This window comes from Trichechus manatus, unplaced genomic scaffold (genome assembly GCF_000243295.1).
Source record: "Trichechus manatus latirostris isolate Lorelei unplaced genomic scaffold, TriManLat1.0 scaffold00097, whole genome shotgun sequence".
Classification (NCBI taxonomy): domain Eukaryota; kingdom Metazoa; phylum Chordata; class Mammalia; order Sirenia; family Trichechidae; genus Trichechus; species Trichechus manatus.
In genome coordinates, this window is record NW_004444033.1 from 9,255,161 (window position 1) to 9,274,126 (window position 18,966).

Below are 18,966 nucleotides of genomic sequence, written 5' to 3' on the forward strand. Positions count from 1 at the left end.
TAGGTAGATAGATAGATAGATGATAGATACATGGATAGACGGATAGATAGATACATAGATAGATAGATACATGAGAGAGAGACAGATGATGGGTGGATGGATGGATGGATGAATGGATGGATTGATGGATGGATGGATAGATAGGATCTCCCTTGCCCTCTTCTGGCCCTCTTCTTCACCAAACATGATGTCCTTCTCCAGCGATCGATTCTTTCTGATGATGTGTTCAAGCAAGCTAGTGGGGCAATGTTTTATTGTAAAGGATATGGTTTTCATCAGCTAATTTTCAGAAGTAGATTGCCAGGTCTTTTTTCCTAATCTGTCTTAGTCTGGAAGCTCCACTGAAACCTGTCCACCATGAGTGACCCTGTTGGTATCTAAAATATGGTGGCATTGCTTCCGCATCACAGCAACACACATGCCAATTTGTATGACAAATTGACAGATGGGTGGTGGCAGCCACTGTCTTTGTTGTTGTTATGTGCTGTCAAGTCGATTCCAACTCACAGCGACCCTATAGGACAGAGTAGAACTTCCCCATAGGGTTTCCTAGGCTGTTGTCTTTATGCGAGAAGATTGTCAGGTCCTTCTCCAACGGAGCAGCTGGTGGATTTGAACCACTGACCTTTTGGTTGGCAGTTGAGCTCTTAACCATTGCACAGCCAGGGATCCTTAGCCTCTGTATGCCTACCCACATATCTTCAGCCATTCTCCTTCTCTTATCCAGCCGATAGCCCCACTTCCCATCTCCCTTTCCTTGCTATCAAGTTCCTAGTTCAATAAACTCTCAATAAACATGTACCAAGTAGGGTATTAAGCACTGTGGTTAAAAGACAAATGTGCTCAGCTGGGGTTCAAAATATGTGCTCAGCTGCCAACAGAAAGACTGGAGGGTCGAGTGCACCCAAAGGCACCTTGGAAGAAAGGCCTGGTGATCTACTTCTGAAACATTAGCCATTGTTAACTATGTTAACTGATAACATTTTCAAAGACCCTATTTCCAAACGAGTCCACATTCGTAAGTACTTGAGGTTATGACTTCAACATATCTTTTTAGGGGGACACAATTTAACCCATAACAGTATGTTAGCAGGACTTGGGGCATGGAAAGGAGGTAAGAGGGAAATAAAAAGGAAATTGCTGCTTGCTGGAGGCCATGACGTCTAGACACAACTACATTGAACTCTGAGCTGCCTCTCTTCTTGCAGGGTAGATACCATCAATCCATTACTGTCATGAGAAAGAGAAGTGTTCTGTCTAAAAGAGGAGCATAATGAGTTTGTTGAACAAAATGACTCTTTCTGAAGGAATGTCATAACAAGTCAACAAAGAACCACTGCACATGAGACGAGAAAACAGCTGGGTTGTGAGAAAACGTGTGTATTACAATGGCATTTGTTGAAGTGGAATTTTATCTGGATATTAGCAAGAACCATTGATGCCTTTGAATAATGGTGTTGATGAAGAATATTGAATATACCATGGACTGCCAGAAGAACGAACAAATGTGTCTTGGAAGAAGTATAGCCAGAATGCTTCTTAGAACTTTGGACGTGTTACCAGGAGGGACCAGTCTCTGGAGAAGGACATCATACTCGGTAAAGTAAAGGGTCAGCGAAAAAGAGGAAGACCCTCAACAAGATGAACTGACACAGTGGCTGCAAAAATGGGCTCAAACATAGCAATGATTGTGAGGATGGGGCAGAACCGTGTAGTGTTTTGACTCAAAGGCACGGTCATGGATTGAATTATGTCCCCCAAAAAATATCTGTCAAGTTGGCTGAGTCATGATTCCCAGTATTGTATGATTGTGTACCATTTTGTAATCTGATGTGATTTCCTTATGTGTTGTAAACTCTATCTCTGTGATGTAATAAGATGGATTAGCGGCAGTTATACTGATGAGGTCTACAAGATTAGGTAGTGTCTTAAGCCAATCTCTTTTGAGATATAAAAGAGAGAGGCGAGCAGAGAGACATGGGAACCTCATACCACCAAGAGAGCAGTGCCGGGAGCAGAGCGCGTCCTTTGGACCTGAGGTTCCTGCACTGAGATGCTCCCAGACCAGGCGAGGACTGATGCATCACAGGGATCTTTTTCCAGAGCTGACAGAGAGAGAGGGCCTTTCCTTGGAGCTGATACCTTGAATTTGGATTTATAGCCTACTGGACAGTGAGAGAACGAATTTCTCTTTGTTGGAGCCATCCACTTGTGGTATTTCTGTTGTAGCAGCACTAGATGACTAAGACAGGCGCCTGACAACAACATTAGCATAAGGATAGTGTAGAAGAAGTAGAAACTGTTCTTACCTTTGGAGCAAATGTGATACTGGGTTTTATAGAGGATGGCAAGACGTCAGCTTGCGTACTTTGTTCACATGATTAGGAAAGACTAATTGCTACAGGAGGACATCATGGTAAAGTAAAGGGTCAGCAAAAATGAGGGAACCCCTCCATGAGACAGATTGACACAATAGCCTCAACAGTGGAGTCAAACATACCAACGATCATGAAGATGGCACAGAATTGGGCAACGTTTCATTTTGTTATACGTAAGTTGCCATAATTTGGAGCCAACTCAATGGCAACAACAAGAAAGCCTTTGACACTGATTTTCATAACTCTGTCTCCTTCGTACATATCATCACAGAATCAATGTCAGCATTTCAAGTTGCTTTGAGGTCGTACACTAGCTTGGGAGGAGTTGAGGTGCAGTCTTTCTTTTTGGTTTTCCTTTTGGATTATTACCATGAAATTCACCAAGTCAGAGTCAGGAGTGGGTTCTAGGTCACTGAGTTAAAGCCAAATGGACTGGCCCATCCAGAGATCAAAGCATTTAGCCCAGCTTCTAACCACTAAATTAAACATCAGCGGTCCAAAGCTCTGAACCTATGCCTCCAGTTAGAACAACCCTGTGCCTCCAGGCAGCACTGCCTCCAGGACATTCCAGGACCATGGATGTTTGGAGTTCACAGCCCCGACTATTATGCCATCTACCCAGGAACATTAAATGCGTGACCAGAAATCTCTCCCATGTGGTAATTTGTGCCCGTTTCCTCTCACGCAGTCATCGAGGGGCATGATCTGGAGACCACCCTGCAGCTTTATGAGTCCAGGGTTGAGCCTGTCACCCTGCCATGGGAGGATGGAAGACATGGACATCGAAGAAGAGATGGACTTGACTAGCTATTGGTAATACAGCTGCTACTTGTCAAAGGTAGGGACTGAGGGATACTTTTAAGAGACTGAACACTTTGTTTAATCAAGAAAACCCCAAGGGGCCCCAGAAAACCCAAGCAAGAAGCAAAATGACTATTGCTTTGTCTCCACCAGATATCTGTAAAGGCTGGGAGGAGCAGCCTCACAGGGTTAGGGAGATAGGCTGGCTTCTTGCCTAGTCACCGTGAGATGACAGCGCACTCAGATCTGCTGGTTGCCTCCTCAAGCCCCCTAAGCTCCAGGGTAGCTCCTTGGCTGGGAGGAGAGCATGCAGAACTCTACAGAAGGGGCAGCTTTGCCGGGATGTGGGGAGATCTCCAGTTTGCTCTGGCCCTGGGCACCACCCCACAGCAATATTCTCTACATGTCTGTCAGGGGCAGAATTCTGCTGTGGAACCTGAGGAGAGGTACAAGGGATGGAAATGTTCTCTCCATGGATGGGGATGGAGGTCTGAGCTGACACAAAGCTGGTCAATAAAAATGCAAGTGACCAGAGAAATGAAGTCCTGATGCATGCTACAACATGGATGAACCTTGACACCATCACGCTGAGCCAAATCAGTCAGATGCAAAAGGGTAAACCCTGTATGATCTCACTTATATGAAATCAGCAAATAGCGACCAAAGCTTATTAGTGGTTACCAAGGGTGGAAGGGAGGGGAAAAGGGGGAGTTTTTTGCTTAGGGGGCATTGAATTTATGTTAATGGTGGTGGAACAATTTGGAAAAGGATAGCAAGAATAGTTGTGCGACTTGAAGAATGTAATCAATGCCACTGAATTCTATTTGTAGACATTGTTGAATTGGCATGTGTTTTGTTGGGTATATTTTCACCACAAAAAAAAAAAAATGCAAGTGATGGAGACATTTACTATCAACCTCAGCTGTACAGGGATCTACACGTGTCGAGGAGGGATTCAGAGGTAGTCACCTGGTACGATCTCTCCTCAATTTACCGACAAGGAAACTGATGCTGAGAGGAGGAGAGTTGCATGCCCAAGGTCACAGTTAGGAAGAGGCAGAGTTGGAAGCAGAATCTTCAGGCTTGGAGCCCGATTCTGGCTCTTTGTGCCGCCCATCCTGCCTGCCTCTTCTTATGAGTTAGGGGAAAGAAGCAGTGATAGAAGCCAAATAGATGGACTGTTGGAGTTCTAATTCCCTCTCTGATGTAACCAGTGCTTACAAATCATCAAGATAGCCTGTGGACTTTGCCTGTTTTTCTGCCCACATGCTGGCCGGTTACCAGTTGTAATCAAGTCTTCTCTGACTCATGGGGACCTCATGTATGTCAGAGTAAAACTGCGCTCTGTGGGGTTTTCATGGCTGTGAACTTTCAGAAGTAGATCACCAAGCCTTTCTTCCGAGACACTTCTGAGTGGTTGTCTCAGTCATCTAGTGCTGCTTTCTTGGTTATCTAGGACTGCTATAATGGAAATACGACAAATAGATGGCTTCAACAACAGAAGTTTATTCTCTCACAGTCTAGTAGGCTAGAAGTCCAAATTCAGAGCATCATCTCCGGGGGAAGGCTTTCTTTCTCTGTTGGCTCTGGAGGAAGGTCCTTATCATCAATATTTCCTGAATTAGGAGCTTCTCAGTGCAGAGACCTCAGGTCCAAAGGACGCACTATTTTCCTAGCTCTTGTTTCTCGGTGGTATGAGGTCTACCTGTCTCTCTGCTCGCGTCTCTCTTTTATACCGCATAAGAGATTGGCTCAAGTTGTAGATTAATCTTGTAGATTGAGTTTACAAACTGCTGCTAATTCCATGTCAGCAACATCATAGAGACAGGATTTACAACACAAAGGGAAATCACATCAGATGACAAAATGATGGACAGTTATACAGTACTGGGAATCATGACTTAGTCAAGTTGACAGATATTTCTGGGAGACACAGTTCAATCCGAGACAGTGGTCTTGAACTGCCAACCTTTTGATTAGCAGCCATGCGTGTTAACCGTTTGTACTACCCAGGGACTCCATGCTGATAGAAGAACAAAATTACAAGATTAGCATAAGGATAGCCTTGCCCCCAAACTTCACATGTCTTCCTGACTTCCTGACAGTCTGTCTGTCTGCCACTCTTCGTATGGCTTTCTCCCTGCGTCTGTGCACCGTATAGAGCACAAGATAGAGCAGGGGTGCTGGAGCCACAGAGCCTGAGTGTGAATCCCACGATTGCCTCTGCTGGCCGTGTGATCTTAAGCAAGTTCCTCCACCTCTTTCATCTCTAGTTGCCTTACTTGGAAAGTAAGCAGGTGGGACCAGATCCTCTTGAAGGTTCTTCTCAGCCCTGATATGATTGTGCTTCTCTCATCACGATGTGTAAGAAATGACCAAGGTGCCGACGAGAGGAGGGGATAGATCAGGGAGACCAGGCAGTGGAGGGCAAAGATGGATCCAAGAGCCTCTTCCCCAGCTGCAAACCAGCCTCTCCTGTTTCTTGTTGCCTTGCTCTTGGGATATCCCTGACTGCAGAGGAAGAAGAACCCAGGAAATCTGAGCTGTTGTTATTGAGGGTGACAGCATGGTCAGGGATTTAACCAGAAAGCCCGGGCTACGCTGGATAGCAGAGGGGAAGTGATGGGCTGAGGGTTTGGTAGTATGAGGTCTGCCTGTCCCCATGCTGGGAGTCAAGGGTATCAGTGAAGTCTTAAACCTCAGGATGGACCCACTGGGGCAGACTAAGTGATCACTAGGCTTACTCCAGTATGGCCTGCAAGCCATCCAGAGGGGAATTGGGACTAATGAACTCGGATCCCTGGGGAGGGAGCCCAGGAGTCTGCATTTTAACCAGCACCTCAGCTGACTTTTAAGCTAAAGACTGAGAGCCACTAATATGGTCCTTCTCCCTCACTTACACCTGTGGTCAGCTACTTCTTTTTTTCCTCTGCTTCTTTCTAGACAGAAACTGCTCAATGCAGAGAAGTATCGTTTTACCCCAGCACTGCCCCCTCTACTAGGGAACTGGAGAAGAAGCAGAAATTGCCAGACAACTCTCAAGGCCTTGGGCAAAGGTAGATTTGATGTCCTTTCAAACTATTGCTGCCAAAATGTGCTGATGCTGGTATAGATGTGGCCTAGACTGGAAGTTTCAGGTGTTCATCAGGTGAGGGGAAGGAGGGAAGAGAAAGCCTTCTTGAGATAACCTGTGGCCTAGTCTATTTGAACTCATGGCGACCCCATGTGTTACAGAGTAGAACTGCCCCATAGGGTTTTCTGTACAGAAGCAGATTGCCAGGCCTTTCTCTGTGGTGCTGCTGGGTGGGTTCAAACCTCCAACCTTTAGGTTAGTAGTTGAGAGCAAACAGCTTGTGCCATCCAGGGACCTCCTTCTTGAGAAAAGAGTCCATTACTCTTCAAAGACCTCACATGGCAGGTCAGAATGTACCAGAATGGACTTCTTCCCAGGAGCAGCTGCCTCCTCCCAGCCCCACCACGCAGAGTCCTAACCTCTCATGAAAGCCGTTTCTCTGAGGTCAGGGACTGAGAACAGACTGCAAATAAAAACGTCAGTCGCCTTTGAGCTGACTTACCCTGGGTCACCTGGCAGCAGCCAAGCCACTGTATAAGGTAGGGCCAGGGACAGCTCGATTTGGGGCATGTATAATTTAGGAAATGTGTGGTACGAGATGGAAAACTCGTAGGTGGTTTTGTTTGCAGAGCTGATATCCAGATTTGGCATTCTGGGTGCAGACCTTTAAATATTTATAACCAGGAACTGACAGCAGTAACAGTTCTGCAGGGACCTTTCTGACGCAGTGTTGCAAATATCAAAGAGCCCTTTGCTACTCTTAACCTGCTGATGGCTAAATTTTCCTGGGTCACCTTAGTAAACACTGCAGGGGCAGATTAACCACTAAACCCAGTATGCAACGGCTTGCATTGAGCAAGGTATGCACAGGCTTATTGTATTTACTTGCTAATCTATAGTGAGTAATTTTACATGGGTTTCACCACATCTTTGACATGGTGGGGGACAGGTGAAATTATGCACTGTGGATTGGAGGGAAGGCACAATTGGGCCTGTGCATACCTTGCTCACTGGGTAATTCGGCCCTGAACATATGGTAATACTTTGAATTCTGTGACTTCCAGCAAGGAGGTCCCTTTGCTGACGAGCGGGTGGAGGTGCTAAACCTATCACAGTTAAACAGGGAGGAGCTGTGGGGCCCCCCTGCCACTGCGTTCAGGTTGCGGTGGTCCTAGAGACCAATTCTGGGGAGTATTTTGGGAAGCATGAGAAGTTTATATCCTCTCAAAAGACCTCAAGCTACTTCTAGGAACTGGAAGTCATGACCCAACCCCAGCTCCACGGAGGAGGCTTCTTGAGGGTGTTGAGACTTGGCGGAGCTGGAGAATCACCTGTCCATCCAGAATGCCCTAGACAGGAGGGGAGCTGATCCAGAACTAGACACTCCATGTTGTTGTTGTTGTTGGTGGCCATGGTGTCGGCCTGTGCTATCACTATGACTGGTTGTGGATCAGACCGTTGTGATCCATAGGGTTTTCAGTGGCCCATTTTTGGAAGTAGATCACCAGGCCTTTCTTCCTAGTCTGCCTTAGTCTGGAAACTCCACTGAAACTTGTTCAGCATCATAGTAGCAACACACAAGCCTTAAATGAAGGAGGGGTGGTGGCTGCTCAGGAGGTGCATTGGTCGGGAATCAAAACCAGGTCTCCCACACAGAAGGCGAGCATTCTACCACGGAGCCACCAATGTCCCCTAAGACACTCCATGGTAGCACCTGCCAGCTCCCTTCCTTATGGCTTCAATACTCACCACTGAGGGTGGTTGGCTGCCTGGAGGAGGTGTGCAGCTTCTGGTCCCCCACCAGCCTACCCTGCACCCCAGGGCAATGGTCCTAGGAGGGTGTGAGTAACTTGCCCAAAGTCCCACCAAAGTAAAGAGTAGGGCTGGGATTCAGACCCGCGCCCGTCAAACCCCAAAGCCATACTGCAGTATGTGACAAGTGCCATTGGGACATTGTCAAGCAAATAAGGGAGGAATATTATGTTTGTAGTTATTGCAGCAGTACATTGAGAGGGGACTGCCCGAAATTCAAGCTGGATTCAGAAAAGGATGAGGAATGAAGGCTATCATTGCTGATGTCAAATGGATCTTGGCTGAAAGCAGAGAATACTAGAAAGATGTTTACCTGTATTTTATTGATTAGGTAAAGGCATTCAACTGTGTGGATCATAACAAATTATGGATAACATTATGAAGAATGGGAATTCCAGAACACTTAATTGTGCTCATGAGGAACCTGTATATAGACCAAGTGGTAGTCTTTCGAACAGAGCAAGGGGATATTGCATGGTTTAAAATCAAGAAAGGTGTTGCATCCTTTCACCACATTTATTGAATCTGTATGCTGAGCAAATAATCTGAGAAGCTGGACTATATGAAGAAGAATGTGGTATCAGGATTTGTGGAATACTCATTAACAACCTGCAATATAAAGGTGACACAACCTTGCTTTCTGAAAGCAAAAAGGACTTGAAGCACTTACTGATGAAGATCAAAGACTACAGCCTTCAGTATGGATTACACCTCAACATAAAGAAAACAAAAATCCTCACAACTGGACCAATAAACAACATCATGATAAATGGAGAAAACTTTCATTTTACTTGGATCCACAATCAATGCCCATGGAAGCAGCAGTCAGGAAATCAAATCAGCTGCAAAAGACCTCTTTACAGTGTTAAAAAGCAAAGATGTCACTTTAAGGACTAAGGTGTGCCTGACCCAAGCTGTAATATTTTCAGTCGCCTCATATGCGTGTGAAAGCTGGACAATGAATAAGGAAGACCAAAGAATTGATGCCTTTAAATTATGGTGTTAGTGAAGAATATTGAATATACCATGGACTGCCAGAAGAACAAACAAATCTGTCTTGGAAGAAATACAGCTAGAGTGCTCCTTGGAAGCAAGGTTGGTGAGACTTCATCTCACATACTTTGGACATGTTAGAAGGAGGGACCAGTCCCTGGAGAAGGACAACATGCTTGGTAAAATAGAGGGTCAGGGAAAAAGAGGAAGACCCTAGGTGAGATGGACTGACACAGTGGCTGCAACAGTGGGCTCAAACATAGCAACGATTGTGAGGATGGGGCAGGACTAGCAGTGTTTGGTTCTGTTGTACATAGGGTCGCTATGAGTCAGAATCGACTCGATGGCATCTAACAACAACAGTTATTGAGGAGCCCTTCGCTGAACCTCAAACGCCTTATCTATAAATGGGGCTAATGATACCTACTTCCAGAGTCGCTGTGAATGGTAACTGAGATAACACATATGTGCCAAGCACCCAGCGTTGCCTCTGGAACATAGAAGACTCATAAAACCTAATGGCTACTGGTTTTGTTGTTGTTGGAGAGTAGAAATAAGTGAGTAGGTTAGTTGAACAGTGCATATTATTTTCTATATACCAATGCAGAGCCAAATCTATTATCTTTGGGAACTGAAAAGAAGTTACAAATCATCACTCCGTCCAATTTAGACAAATCTTTAAACCAACCAACCAACAAACCAACAAAAAGAATGAATTTTAGGGCTTGCAAGTGGCCATCTAAGATGCATCAATTGGTCCCAACCACCTGGAGTAAAGGAGAATGAAGAACACCGAAGACACAAGGAAAGTATTAGCCCAAGAGATAGAAAGGGCCACATAAACCAGAGACTTCATCAGCCTGAGACCAGAAGAACTAGATGGTGCCTGCATCACCAATGACCGCCCTGACAGGGAACACAACGGAGAGTCCCTGATGGAGCAGGAGAAAGGTGGGGTGCAGAACTCAAACTGTAGTAAGAAGACGAGACTTAATGGTCTGACTGAGACTGGAGGAACCCCAAAAAGCATGGCCCCTGGATTCTCTATCAGCCCAGAAATAAAACAATTTCCGAGGCCAACTCTTCAGACAGGGATTGGACTGGACTGTGGGACATAAAGTGATACTCGTGAGGCATGTGCCTCTTAGCTCAAGTAGATACAAGAGACTAAATGGGCAGCTTCTGTCTGGAGGCGAGATGGGAAGGCAGAGAGGGTTAGGAGCTGGTTGAATGGACATGGGGAATCGGGGTAGAAAGGAGTGTGCTGTCGCAGTACGGGGAGAGCAATTAGGGTCACATAACAATGTATGCATAAATTTTTGTATGGGAGACTAACTTGAAATGTAAACTTCATTTAAACTACAACAATAAACAAACAAACAAAAAGAATGTATTTTAGGTTTGTTTCTAAAAGATTGGATCATGATGCACACCGCTAAAGACTATTTTGAAGAATGAAGAGTTGCAAGTACAAGCAGCCAAAACCCAAACCAAACCAAACCAGTTACCTTCCAGCTGACTGACTCACGGTGACCCTACGTGTGCAGAGTAGAACTGTGCTTCATAGTGTTTTCACAGCTGTGACCTTTTGGAAGCAGATTGCCAGGCCTTTCCTCTGAGGCGCCTTTGGGTGGGTTCGAACCACCAACCATTTGCTTAGCAGTTGAGTGCTTAACGTTTGTGCCTTCCAGGGACTCCACAAGCAGCTGAGGGCAATGACCAAGGACAGCGAAAAGAACAATATGGTGCCCAACCTGCCAGAGAGAAAGTGAGAACAGCCATTCTCCAATCAGCATATAATGAGCACATACTGTGTGCGGAGAATCAGGCCAGCCCCATGTAAGCCCCTCTCAGGAAGGCATTTCCAGTGCCAGAGACTGAGCTGGGTGCTCGCTGGGCATGCATGGACTACAGCGCCTGTCTATGCTGACAGCGGAGGCCATCCAAGGAGCCAGGGCAGCAGAGGCGGCAGCCTGGCTAGAAGATATTCAGGCATAACAGCTTTTCCTCTGGAGCACAGTTATGTTGATTAAGAAAACTTTTGCAGATAAAAATTTGCTGAAATTGCAACACTTGTTGTTGAATTCCAACAGGAGCCATTTCCCCCCAGTGTGTGGGGGTGTGCATTATTTTGAGTGGCGAATGATAGAAAGATGTGATTATTCCCATGAATCCAAAAAAAAAAAAAAAAGTTTTAATTTTTTTCCCTCTTGCACTTATGTAGCTGTTGGAGTTTTTAGAAAGGAATATCAGAGAAAATTTTATTTTGCAATTTCACAGTGTACATTGGCCAAATGCTGTACTGTAGTTTTTATGAAGTAGTTTTATGAAGTGAGTCAGTAGGTCCAGGAAATATCTTCCTAATATTCCAGCGTCCCATAAGCCAGTGGCTCCAGACATTGGAATTCATGGTCCAGAATAACTTTTTTTCTTTTTTTTTGAATTAGGGAAGGGGGGTGGGCAATGGAAAGTTGACATTTTATTTTGCTAAATGAGAGCGCTAAAGAAATCATACATCTATCATCAGTTTTCCGCAAAACAAAGAGCGTTTTCATATTTTTTTTAAAAAAGGATAAAAACATAAACTAAGAATAAAAGCAGTTCCTTTCCAGGAAAGGATAATAGGTAGCCTTAACCTTGTGGCCATACCCTGGAAGTTGTCAAGGATTTCATTCTACTTGGATCCACAATCAACACCCATGGAAGCAGCAGTCAAGAAATCAAATGACGTATTTGCACTGGGCAAATCTACTGCAGAAGACCTCTTTAAAATCTGAAAAAGCAAAGATGTGATGTTGAGGAATAAGGTGTGCCTGACCCAAGTCCTGGTCTTTTCAATTGTCTCATATGCATGTGAAAGGTGGACAATGAATAAGGAAGACTGAAGAAGAATTGATGCATTTGAATTATGGTGTTGGTGAGAATTTTGAATATACCATGGACTTCCAGAAGAACAAACAAATCTGTCTTGGAGGAAGTACAGCCAGAATAGTCCTTAAAAGCAAGTATGATGAGACTTTGTCTCACTTACTTTGTTTTTCATTTTCCCATGTATGATTTTTAGTTTCCATTGTGGTTACCTTAATATTTACCCCTATTTTTCTAAGTTTATACCAGTCTTTTATTTCTTGATACCGCCTTGACTTCCTCTCCATATGAAAAATCTGTATCTACATTTTTTAGTCCCTCTATTTTGTTTCAATGTTGTCATCTTTTACATACTGACATCTCTGTTTCCCTATTTACAGTGTTTTAGCTTTGATTTATTTTTGTGACTTCCCTATGTGGGTTGATATCTGGTTGCTCTGTCCTGTGTTCTAGTCTTGGGTTATTATCTGATGTTACTGATTTTCTAACTGGAGGACTCCCTTTAGTATTTCTTGTAATTTTGGTTTGGTTTTCACAAATTCCCTAAACTTCTGTTTATCTGGAAATGCCCTAATTTTGCCATCATATCTGAGAGACAGTTTTGCTGGCTATATAATTCTTGGCTGGCAATTTTTTTCCTTCAGGGCTTTCTATATGTCATCCCATTGCCTTCTTGCCTGCATGGTTTCTGCTGAGTAGTCCGAGCTTATTCTTATTGACTCTCCTCTGTAGATGACTTTTCATTTATCCCTAGCTGCTCTTAAAATTCTCTCTTTATCTTTGGTTTTGGCAAGTTTGATTATAATGTATCTTGGTGACATTTTTGGGATCTACCTTATGTGGGGTTCAATGAGCATCTTGGATAGATATCTTGTCATCTTTCGCGATATCAGGGAAGTTTTCTGCCAACAAATCTTCAACAATTCTCTCTGTATTTTCTGTTATCCCCCCATGTTCTGGTACTCCAATCACTAGTAGGTTATTCCTGTTGAGAGAGTCCCACATAATTCTTAGGGTTTCTTCATTTTTTTAAATCCTTTTATGTCATTTTTCCTCAAATAAGTTGATGCATAGTGCTTTATCTTCAATCTCACTAATTCTGACTTCCATTGCCTCAATTCTGCTCCTATGTCTTTCTATTGAGTTGTCTAATTCTGAAATTTTATTGTTAATCTTCTGGATTTCTGATTGCTGTCTCTCTGTGGATTCTTGTAGCCTGTTAAATTTGTCATTATGCTCTTCTCTAATCTTTTTAATTTCCTCTATTGCTTGTTCTGCGTTTTGCCTAATTTTCTTCCTGATGTCTTGAAGAGTTCTGTATATTAATCTTTCGTATTCTGCCTCTGGTAATTCCAAGAAATTTTCTTCCTCTGGAAAATTTCTAGATTCTTTATTTTGGGAGCTTGCTGAAGCCATCATGGTCTGCCTCTTTATGTGATTTGATATTGACTGTTGTCCCCAAGCCATCAATAAGTTATTGTATTTATTTATTTTATGTTTGCTTACTGTGTCCTAGCTTCTTGTTTTGTTTTGTTTTGTTTTGATATGCCCAAATAGGCTGCTCATGTGAGCTAGCCTGATCCTCAGTGCCCCTGAAGCTCCAACTTCCTCCCACCAGGTGGCCAGAGCTGCCACTAAGTAGGTGAGCCCAGGAGTCCACCCATTCCTCCTGTATGGATTCAGCTCAGGTGTCCAGGTAGTCAGCCACCAAGTGTGTGGTGCAGGCTCTCACCTATAGTCCTAGACAGGCACGGGTGATTAGTGTAGGCACAGGCATCCAGCTTCAGCAGGGGGACACATGCTGAGCAAAGCAGAGGGCTGACCACCGACCCCAAGTGTCCAGGAGGAAAGCACGTCCCTGTTCTCGAGAGCGTGTAGGTAGGTGGGTTTTGCAGCTAGACTATGAGCACCCAATGCTGTTGGGTGTAAGGACTAGGGAGCACCTCTTATTCTTGGGCTCCTATTGGAGGTGGCTAGGTGGCACGGGTGGAGCCACCAGTCCTCAGGCCCCTGATGTAGTAGGTGAAAACCCTGCTTAATAGGCAGAGCAATGTCAAATGTCACAAACCTGCCACTTCACAGCTGAAACAGTTGAAGTTAAACTTCAGGCATATACCCTGTTGTACTGCAGTAATGAGGGCCTATACAGTTCAAATGGACCCACACAAGTCTATGCAGGGGGAAAGGCACTCAAAGTCTGTGGATCCATTATGCCTGTGCCTAGGCAAAGGAGCTGTGCCTAGCCTGGGTTCCTGGCTTAGAGGAGCTGGTAGATTATTTTTCCCCCCATTTGTTAATTTGTTCCCTCTCCAAGGCTGGGAGAATGGCTCAGGGTACGTGATGGGTCCTACTTCTGGCCCAGGGGACTTGGCAACTGCTGAAGCCGTCCTGAACCCAATGCAGAGCTGGGAGCAGGGAGGTAAATGGGAGAGAGGCTTTTCCGTAAGGGAGGTGTTTTTGATCTCTGCAGTAGGCCAGACGCAAGTACTTATCTTTCGCCGATTGAAGGCTGCTTCTCACTGGTTCTGGATGGCTGAGTAGACTCTGTGCCGCTGGGTCTCTCATGGTGTGGAAAACGCCTCCCAAGCACTGCTGCTTGCCTGCCTTACTGCTCACCCCCAAGCTAATTCGGGCTGAAGGGCTCTGGCTCCCACCGGGTCAGGTTTGGCAACTCCTCGCTACTTCTGAACCATCTCTCCCTCCCCCTGCCACTCAGTCCAATTCCTCAGCTTTGCCTTTAATGTTCAGGGCTCCTAGATTGTCTATATAATCGACTCAGTTGTTTTTTGGGGTCTTTGTTGTAAGAGGGACCACTGGAAGAGTCTGACTACTCTGCCATCTTGGCCCCGCCTCGTCTCACTTACTTTGGACACATGATCAGGAGGGACCAGTCCCTGGAGAAGGACATCATGCTTGGTAAAGTAGAGGGTCAGCGAAAAAGAGGAAGACTCTCAATGAGATAGATTGACACAGGAGCTGCAACAATAAGCTCGAACATACCTACTATTGTGAGGATGGCACAGGACTGGGCAACATTTTGTTTTGCTATACACAGAGTCGCAATAAGTCAGAGACAACTCAACAGCACATCACAACAACAGCCTTGTAGTGTATTCCAGCTAGGTTGTGGCCAACACCAGTGTTCTTTTCTCCCACAGCATGCTGCTGGACTGCATGGTCCAGCCCCCATGCAGTCAGATGGGGCTGTGTGACTAGTTCTGGCTAATGGAAGGGCTGAAGTGAGGCTGGCCACCTCTGGACCAGGTGGCAGAGCCTCTGAATGGAAGGAGCTCAGTTCCCAGAGTGCCAGACTATTCCACAGTCTTCACCTTCGTAGTCAGAACTTCTGGCTTTCTTACTGGCCAGCTGTGTTTTCTTAGGCAAGTAACTTAACAGCTCAGAACCTTGGTTACTTCATGCCATGAAAGTTATACAAAGTATTAGGAATGTTTTGAGGGTAAATGGGCTGATGTATAAATAGTATGATGAATAGTATGATTGTTATCGTCACTTAAAGGAATATTCCATAGCCTGTGAGAGTAATTTCAGGTAAAGATTTCTAAAATGTGTGGATTCAGGAAAGTTAATTGGAATAAGCTTTTCTCCTCACAAAGTAGATAGCTTTCATTTGTTGCATTAGTCCTGGAATACGGGTCAGCAACTCAGTCACACTATTACCATTTGAGGGGTTAATAACATGGGCGATAAATGGGCAAAGACCTTTACAGTTTCCAGCTTCTTCTTTAACATTTGCAAAGCACAAGAATGCTATTGAGACTGAAATGACAGGGAGATTTAAGATGGAAAGGACCATGACGGGCACCTGAAGTTTCTTTCGGATTAGGCTCTGGTTAAAGAATGGAAAATATTTTTGTGATGAAAATTTTTGTCATTAAGCCAAACACCTTTGTTGGATTAGATTCCTCCTGAGAGAGCTGAAGACCCCTCCTGGGCTAGGCACCTTATCTCTTCAGGCACTGGCATTCCCTCTGCACAGCCCTGGTGGCGCAGTGGTTAAGCGCTTGGTTGCTAACCAAAAGGTCAGTGGTTTGAACCTACCAGCTGTGGCGTGGGAGAAAGATGTAGCAGTCTGCTTCCATAAAGATTACAGCCTTGGAAACCTTATGGGGCAGTTTTACTCTGCCCTATAGGGTCAGTATGAGTCAAAGTCGACTAGATGGCAGTGGGTTTAGTTTTTTGGTATCTCCTCTGTAATCAATAATTGCAATATGACCTTTCTGAATCCAGTCTTTCTAGGATTTAATTTTTCAAACTACATTGGTGTAGGATTAAACTTCCCAGAAATAGTTAAATATCTAAATGTCTTTGTATTTTCCCTGCCTCTTAATTACAAAAATAATACGTTTGTTTGTAGAAAATTTGGAAAATGCAGAAAAGAACAAATAAAACTAGAACCATCCATAATCATACTTCAATTTTGAGCCTTTTTATTTTAGTATTTTTGCTACGTATGTAGATATAAAGAAATTCATACACACACATCCATATATGAACATATGTACAAACATACATACACACAAATCCCTGAGTGATGCAAATTATTAAGCACCTGGCTGCTAACCAAAAGGTTGGTAGCTCGAGTCTTTCCTCAAAGAAAGACCTGGCAATCTATTTCCAAACATCAGCTATTGAAAACCCTGTAGAGCACAGTTCTTCTTTGACACCAATGAGGTCGCTATCAATCAAAGTCTGAAGTACTGGTATGGATTGAACTGTGTCCCCCAAAAAGAAAAGTTGAAGTCCTAACCCCTGTACCTGTGAACATGACCTTGTTTGGAAAGAGGGTCTTGGAAGATGTTATCAGTTAACACGAGGGCATATTGGAGTAGGTTGGGTTGTAATCCTATGAGTGACATCCTTCCAAAAGAGGAGAAGAAAAATATTTGCCCAAGAGACAAAAGGCCCACATAAACCAGAGACTCCATCAGCCTGAGACCAGAAGAACTAGATGGTGCTTGGCTACCATCAATGACCACCCTGACAAGAAACACAACAGAGAGTCCTGGACAGAGCGGGAGAAAAGTGCAGATCAGAACTTAAATTTGTGTGAAAAGACCAGACTTAATGTCCTGACTGAGATTGGAGGAACCCCTGAAGCTGTGGCCCCTGAACGCTCGGTCAACCCAGAACTAAAAGCATTCCCGAAGCCCACTCTTCAGACAAAGATTAGACTGGACTATAAAAGATAAAACAATACGCGTGAAGAGTGTGCTTGTTAGTTCAGTCAGATACAGGAGAGCAAATGGGCGGCTCCTGTCCAGAGGCAAGATGAGAAGGCAGGAAGGGACAGGAACTGAGTGAATGGATACAAGAAACCAGGGGTGGAAAGGTGGAGTATGTTGTCACATTGTAGGCATTGCAACTAATGTCACGTAGCAATATGTGTATAAATTTTTGTATGAGAAATTAACTTGAGCTGTAAACTTTCACCTAAAGCACAAACACACAATAAATAAATAAATAAAACAGGTTCCCAGTCCAACCAACCCACAGCTGCCTTATAGCTAAGATTAAGAGGATACAGCTAGAAGTGATGAGGGGAATACCCCAAAGAGAAGAAGTGGCTTAGGAAGTAGAGGAACTGGCATAGGTTACAAATTATTCTCTTTGGCTTTGGGTAGCAATCAACAACCAACACAGTCTCTCGATAGGGTGGCAACTCTCACAACCAGAAAATTTTCGAAGTCTTTGGTAGTGTTAAATAGAACACCATGCCCACGGCCAAGATGGTAGCCATTCCTCAAGGTTGTTGGCTCTTGTTATTTTTTAAACTCATGATTACATTTCTATTTTGGATAATGAACCAAAAGGTAAAAATGTTACCTCTGGAGAAAAGGAATTCTGTTGAGAAGACAGAGGAAAGGTACATTCCCTTCCTTTCAGACATGCTTACTTTGTACTTCACAGAGGCCCAGTCTCTCAGGCATTTTTGCTAAGGAACCCAGAATTTCAGCCCAAGGGCATGAAGCAACCCAGTGTGAACTAAGAGCAAGGAGAAAGATTGAAGAAACTAGCCCCATAACACAACTAGCTAAGTAAGTGGCCTCAATGGAGTCATCTATTCTCTTTGTCTTAGTTTGCTTGGCTGGTAAAAACAAGATCTGTGGGTAGAAGATTCCCAAAGATTCCTTCCAGCTCCGTGACTCAGTTATTCAAAGCTGGCTCCGGGAACAAAGTCATCACCATTATTATTCTCCCAATCTTGCCAGTTGTGACAGCGGGAACAGCAAATATGTTGATACTGGGAACAGTAAGGAGCCCTGGTAGTGCAGTAGTTAAGAGCTCGGCTGCTAACCAAAAGGTCGGTGGTTCGAATCCACCAGCTACCCTTTGGAAACCATATGGGGCAGTTCTACTCTGTCCTCTAGGGTCTGACTATGAGTCAGAATTGACTCAATGGCAACGGATAATGGAGAACAGGAATCAAAGGTGTTTTTTCAAAGTCACAAAAGCAAACGGAAAATCCCACAATTCCTCTCAGCCCATGTCCCTCCCACTAAAGGGATGGAAAATGGAAGGAAGAGACTCTATCTAGTTTCTTCTCTTCCCTCTCTTCCAACAACACTGCCCCAAATGCACACACCTCTAAGAAGTTGTCTACACTTTCTGAAAGAATTCTTAGTTAGGAAGACAGAGGGGAGGAGAAAAAAAGAAGGAAAAAAGAGAAGAGACACAGAGAGAGAGGGAAGGTGGTCATGTGACAATGTAGTTACGCTGCAGCTGTAAGTCAAGGAACGCCTGGGACTACCAGAAACTGGGAGAGACAAGAAAGGATTTTCCTCTAGAACCTTCAGAGAGCACAGCCCTGCCAGCACGTTTATTTGGACTTCTAACCTCCAGAGCTATGGAACAATAAATTTCTCTTCTCATAAGCCACCCGGTTTGAGGTATTTTGTTATAGCAGCCCCGGAAATGAATACAAGTACCAAATGAAAGAAAAGAGAAGGAAAAAGGAGAGAGGGGAGGAGGCAGGGAGGGAGGAAGGGAGGGGAAAAAAAGGAGAGACCAAGAAAGCTTGAA

At 44.4% G+C, this 18,966-nt stretch overlaps 1 long non-coding RNA gene across 1 annotated transcript in view; it reads left to right on the forward strand.

The window, feature by feature from the left end:
* The window catches only part of LOC111821685 (uncharacterized), a 78,060-nt gene that overhangs the window by 21,815 nt on the left and 37,279 nt on the right, over positions 1–18,966 (forward strand). Inside the window, exons 2-4 of the long non-coding RNA XR_002825030.1 lie at positions 3,067–3,216; positions 3,594–3,794; positions 6,123–6,235. This is a non-coding gene — a long non-coding RNA (uncharacterized LOC111821685). The remainder of the gene's footprint in view (positions 1–3,066; positions 3,217–3,593; positions 3,795–6,122; positions 6,236–18,966) is intronic.